We start from the raw sequence: 7,209 nt of genomic DNA on the forward strand, positions 1-7,209 counted from the left end.
GTATCACAAGCATATCTTGTATTTGTATTCAATTCTTAAAAATAAATGATTTTATCAAATTCCGAAAATCATTTCATTGTGTACTAACGTTTCCATATGGCAACTTTTTTTTTTCAAAATATTTAGAACTTCAAATTATATATCCAAATACATCCTAGATAACATATTTCAAAGCAAATACTTTTTTTAAAAATAACATACATTAATGCAGGGATGAAAGGGTTAATATACAGGATAACTATATACATGATTCATTCGTTTTAAAAGATCTATATTTTCTAGGGTATTACATGTTTAAATATGACTGATGCATGAATAGTTCCTTAAGGCAAGTTTGCATTGGGTCACCAGTTGGCATTATGAATGCAGAGCCTTGACAGAATGGCAACGAAGCAAGAAAAGTATTTTTGTGTGCTGGAATATGAGATGTTTATCTGTTACAAGAATACAGCATGCATTTAGAAGGAAATATGGAAAAGAGCTGCTTCATAAACAGAACATTGTGCATTGGTATAAGCAATTTTGGAACACTGGCTGCCTGTGTAATCAGAGAAGTACCAGTTGACCAAATGTGTCAAATGAAGCATGGAAAGGGTGCAATAACATTATATACAAAGTTCAAAAAAATCAACAGTATGTGCAAGCCACAGACTTGGAATACCACAGCAAACTATATAAAGAATTTTGCAATGATGTTTAGATTTCAAACCGTACTGTCTGCAGCTCAAGCAACAATTAAAATGGGAAGACTATGGCCAGCCCCTTCAATTTTGCATCACGATGCAGGGAGCACTTGAGGATGAACATTCTGCTTTCAAGCTGATGTTCAAATGAAGCATCCTTCCATATATCTAAGACGACTAATTGCCACAATGTGGGAGTGTGGGCACTGAAAATCCCATTAAACTATGGTGCATGAACAAGATTCACCAAAGGTTATGTTTTCTGTGCAATGTCAGATATGAAAATTTATGGGCCGTTTTTCTTCTGTGAGATGACTGTAATGGCTCTCTCTCACTTTGATACATTGCAATTGTAGTTATTTCCACAACTGACTGCTGATTCCTAGAATTTCATCTTCCATCAAGACTTGGTAACACTTCATTGGAGCATGATATTCATTGTCACCTAAACGTGGGCTCTGTTCCCTTAGCTCCCCTGGTTACCTGACCTAATGCCTTGAGAATTTTTTCTTTAGGGGTACATTAAGGACCATGTTTACATACACATCACTGTTAAAACACTGGAATAGCTCAGAGAATGCATCAACACTGCTGTGACAATCACTGATCAGATGTTACTGCATAAGATATGGAACTAACTTGACTACTGCAGCGACATGTGTTGCGTGACCAGAGGGGCACTCATAGAGCACATATAGAATGTAAAATGCAAACTCAGTTCATATTCTATTCATGCCTCAATCATATCTGTACACATAATACTTTGAAAAATATGAATGTCTGAAAATGGATGAATCATTTATAGTAACTCTGTAGTCACTATCTAAAACTTTCCCTGTCAAAAATATTTTCACCAATACACTGAACTTTGTTATATTTAATTAAAAAGATGTCCTACAAGAACAGATCAATAACCTGGAGGTGATGGGAATGATCATTTGAAACAAAGTTCATAAAGACATATTCTACCTCTAACCCATTTCTCTCATTTACTCTGAGGTTCTGTATTTAAAAATATCTTCACTGTCACTGCCGACAAGATGGCGGCAAGGGTAGGCATTAAGCATATCTATTTCCAAAAAAACATCAATTTCCTGTTAAAAAGAAACCATGTGAAATTAACAAACTTAATGAACACATAACTAGTTTACAGTTTATTATTGATACTTTAAAAATGGATATTGCGAATTACAGTTCGAAAAAAGTGAACTGAATACACAGAAATTTCCATGTGATAGTGCGACCGTTATAGAAAAGTGGACAAATGTAACGTACAATAGCAGCAAGAAAAAAGTGCTAAATCAGAAGAACTGTAAAAGTAACATAAGCTTTGCACATGGAAACTTATTTCAAGTACTTTCTACTGATGATTGTGGAAGTGAAAGACTATATAGTTCTTGTGAACGAGGTGAAAAGGAAAAACACAACATGAATAAAGCAGGAAAAGAAAATTTATCAATGCTGACAAATAACAAACCAAGCATAAATGTGGAAAGTGCAAATCTGCCAACCCAAAGTTGTGCTGAAGTGTTTAGTGAAAAAACAAAAGTGACTTCCAGACTGTAAACTCCAATAGCAAATTGTTTGTGCTTTCAGACAGCAAATAAAATACAAGAAAAAACTAATATATATTTGTATGGTATAGTGAAACGGGAAGCCCCCTTGGTGATATTAAAAAGATGATTGCATCTACGTAGGTAAAAAATCTACACGATAAAGACTTTGTTGTATGTTTGGGAGGTTCTGACGATGTATACATAAACAAAACAACAAGTGCTAGGCACGATCTTAAGCAGTGTCTGAAAAAGCTCATACATACAATGTCGTAATTGTGAATATTCTGTATAGCCATGATGTTCTGAGGCATAGGTACAAAGTGCTAACAATCAGTTTGATAAATCCTGCAAACATTTAAAACTGTGAAATGCATTGATGTGAGTAATATAGGACAGAGATTCCACACACAACACAGATTACACCTGAGTAGCTTGGGCCAACCTGATAACCATGGAAATAAAACAAACACTAAAATAACTTCAAAACCAAACCCATAGTCACAATGCCATCATCAGACCAAATAAGAACCACAAAAACACACAATAAAGTAGGAGTGTTAGAAATATCAGCAGTAGAAGCAAAACATGCAAAAAATTTAAGGAGTCAGTAAAAGAAACAGCGGGTAGTGATGTGAATGTCAAGAAAACTTTAGATCCACATCATCCAAATAACTTTTTATACAAAGACAAGAAAAACGAGAAATCTCCAAGGTAAGAAGTGCTCAGTGTTTCTCGCTTCTCCATCAAAATATCCAGTTCATAAGAAATAAAGCGCAACAGCTAATAGTGGAACTGCAGACTACTGATAGCTCATTTGTTTGCATAACAGACCACCGGTGTAGGGGATCTGTAATTACAAATGTAGCTTTAAGCTCACATAATCTAACATGCCATTATAGCAGAACCACTATGAGAGGTGGTGGATCAAGTATATATGTAAAGGAAGGGATTAAGTATGAAGTTGGAAATGATATTATTTCATTAAGTGAAGAAAAACATGTAAAAATATCAGCTATAGAGGTAAGAAAGCCATCTATGTTTCAAAGACTAATTATACTATGTATTTACCATTCTCCCAGTGGTGACACAGATACATTCATAGCAAAACTAATCCAAGTACTGGACATGGTTACTAACTCCTAGGGGCAAAATTCTTATTTGTGGAGATTGAAACATAACACAGTGAACCCAGAGGGGCTCTGCAACACATTTCTGAACATTATGTACAGCTACAGAATATCACCATTGATTATAACACAGCCAGAAGGGTAAGTATTCAGCATCAATCACTGACCATATACCAACTAACTTGGAGAAAGAAAATGTGATGTTCTTGTAGGTAATCTGGGCCTTTCAAATAATGCCACTCAGCTCTTAAAATTGAACATAATTGTAGAAAACAAAACTAAATCACTCACATAAAGAAGCGTATTTGAATTTACCATAGAAATGAACAATGAAACATACAAAGAAGTGTACAGACAGGAAGTTTTCGAAGTTGTATTCGAAACTTAAATTCAGGTTTGAAGAAGTGTTCCCAAAAGTATTACGAGTCACTAAAAAACAAAACAAAGTAACGGGGTGACCGACAGGGTAAGGAAATCTTCTGTAACACTCAAACACATCAGCAGCATACAAAAACATAGGGCAAATGACCATATTATTGGCACCCCACCAGCAACTGGCACCCTGTTATGAAACATTGGGTAATATGGTACGAAACATTGGGTAATAAGGAAATTTTTAAGTTGGTAGTGCTATTTTAAAAACAGATGAAGATCTCCGTTTTCACTTGTTGCACTGGGGATTGGTTTGGCGAGAAGCTGACATCAAGTCAATTGTTGTGAAGTTCCCTGTGAAGGATTTTCTAAGAGATAAGTTGAGAAATACTGCTGTATATTAAGTGCTGTAATTGTGTGGACATCTCACATTTAAAAATTATGATACCATGGTTATCAAATACAATCAATATGGTGTTACTGGAATAAATTCAAACATTCTAATTTCAAAAGTGTAGAAGTTTAAGCTGTGTCAATATCTGGTTTTTGCAAAGCCTGTAATTCTCATAATTGGCACCAGGTGCCAACAACTGGCATTCTACATTGATTCACTTTCAGAGTGAAATTCATTTTAATCTTGATAAGAATGGGAAATAGATGTATGTGTAAAAACAGCTACTTCAAATGATGGCCATAACCAACTACTAGAAAATTGAGTGCCAATAACTGGAAAATTATTAATCAATAATTAGCACTGATTTTTAACATTTTTCTGCATCTCTTCCTTCAATATAGAAGTAAACTGAGTGAAATATGGATCCTAGGTGAAAAGATTCATACACTGAAGAATGCCTTCTGAAAGCACTCCGAGAAGTAAAGAAAGGCATCTCATTCAAAGCAGTGTCCAGAATGTATGGAATTCCCAGATCAACAATACGGTTCCGGCTAAGTAATAAATATGCCAAAACATCCATTTGGCCAGCACCTATACTGAGCAAAGAGGAGGAAAGCACCACTGTTCGGTGAGTATTGGTAGGCCTGTAGCTTGGGTCATTGACAATTCACAAGCTAATCTTCTCTGTATCGTTCCAATTTTAGTACATGTACTGCCGAAGCAAGCCACACAGAACAAGCCAACGGCACCAACAGCAGCGGTGGCGCCTTGACTAGTAGTGCAACTGGCTACCAAAAAGCAGAGTGTGCAACAAACAGCGAATCCTGCAGCGAATATTTGTGTCATGTGAAAATGAGTCCTGTAATCACGGGGTGAAGAAAAAAGAGGTAGTACGCAAAAGTAGGAGAGGCGGAAAAAAAATAGGAGGGGTGATATGGGATCCACACACGGATACGTCAGTCATGATGCTGTATGCACAACTGTAACTCATGTATAATGAGACAAGGGTACTACTACCATATGTAGGTCTATTAACAGGCACACAACTATCGAGAAGCCTCTTTGTGCTGTTGCAGCAAGGGAAGCTGCAACAACTGACACTGTGCTGACAGTCGGTGGTGCTCCAGATTCATCATGTTGTCCACATGCGAGTACCTCCAGCTCTCCAGGCAGAAAAAGGACCAACAGCTGGAGGAGACTAACGGTCTCCTGTAGAACTGATGGTACAACGTGTAGACCAATGTGTCCCCGGGCAATACTGTAACATGGGACAGCGGAGGAAAGTCTACACAACTACAGCAACTGGATGCACTAATGCCTCCCAGCCAACATAAAGGCAGGTGGAGCGAGTAAGGAATTTTGACATGAAGAGACTGAATGTATGTCATTTCAACATAGAAGACTACACAAGGACAAAGGGAGAAATCCTTGAAAAAATCCTAACGACAGAACGAGTAAGTGTCGTACTTCTGCAAGAGACCAACATCTCAGATGAAACTATCAACCTACTTCAAAATACCAGGTTTCACTAATGTGAGCTACATTGTCCACGACAAGCATGGTTTGGCCACCCTAGTGAAGAATGATATCTTAAGGAAGGTAGACACAATAATGGCACCAGTAGAACATGTGATAGTTACAAAACTGGGAGAACTTACACTGTATAATGCCTATAAACCTCCATCACTGAAATGGTCCATGGGTATCTTGCCCATGGCAAACCACCCAGCAATTTGCTGGTGATTTTATCTTCCAACAAACCAGATGGGGCTACCCGAAATCCACAGATGAAGGTACTGGACTAAATGATTGGGCAGACAACCAGGACCTACACCTCCTGTTCGACACTAAGGACAAAGCAACCTTCAAATCAAAGACTTGGGGCACAATATCCACACCCGACCTGACCTGCGTCACACATGGAGCAACAGGTGTTCCCGAACAAGCAACGAGGAGGGTCCTTGAGGCTTTTCCAAGGAGCCAGCACAACCTAGTAATGGTAGAGATCAGACTGAAGATCCCAGTCATAATAAGCCCTCCAATGCCCTGCTAGAACCTCAGGAAAGCTGACTGGAATAAATACCGATCCTATGTCGAGAAGATGATAAATCAGATACTGCCGAAACCTGAGAACTACAAAAGATTCATAAACCTGGTACATAAAGCAGCCTTAAATGCTATTCCACGAGGGTCAGGGAAGGATTACACCCCCTGCTGGATGAAAGAGTGCATAACACTCATGGAGGAATTTGAGAACAGTGGGGACACTGAGACTGCGGACCAACTGATAAACGCTATGAGTGAGGAATGAAGGAGCAGATGGAGAGAGACAATGGAAAATCTAGATATTACCCATTCTAGAAGAAAGAGGTGGGGTCTATTGAGGAAATTAGGCGGTGCTACAGTACCTCAGAGGCCATCTCTTGGCACAAGTGCTTCACAGATTTGAGCTGTCCTGAAACACACCTCCAAAATCCAACTAAAGGCATGTGAAAAGAAAGAGGTTTGCAGAAACCTGAACAATTTATTAGTTCATAATCGAACCAACATGGACTTTGTGAAAGAAATGGGGACAGAAGAGACTGCCCAGGCTCTGAAGCTAATGAAGAAAGGAAAAGCAGCCCGACCTGACGAGATTCTACCAGAATTCTTGAAGGAACTGGGAATCCTAGGAAGAAGGTGGCTTGCCAAACTCTGCACAGAATGTAGGATGGGTGCTCTCCCCAAGATCTGGAAAGAAGCGAAAGTCATCGCTGTGCTGAAACCTGGAAAGTCTGGAGACAACCCACAGAACTACATACCAATATCCCCTGCTGTAACTTGTATAAATTATTCAAGAGAATATTACCGACTAGATTAACTTCGTACATTGATGCCAACCATCCAACATACCAAGCCGGTTTTCAAGCAAGCAGAAATTGTTGCAATCAAGTGCTGTCCATTACAACCGACAAAGACAAAGGCTTCCAAAACAAGATGAAAACTGGATTGGTTCTCATAGATCTTCCATCAGCTTATGATAAAGTGTGGGTTGAATGGCTATTATTCACGCTAAATAGAATCATAAAATGCAAACA

This window comes from Schistocerca piceifrons, chromosome 4 (assembly GCF_021461385.2).
Source record: "Schistocerca piceifrons isolate TAMUIC-IGC-003096 chromosome 4, iqSchPice1.1, whole genome shotgun sequence".
Taxonomy (NCBI): Eukaryota; Metazoa; Arthropoda; class Insecta; order Orthoptera; family Acrididae; genus Schistocerca; species Schistocerca piceifrons.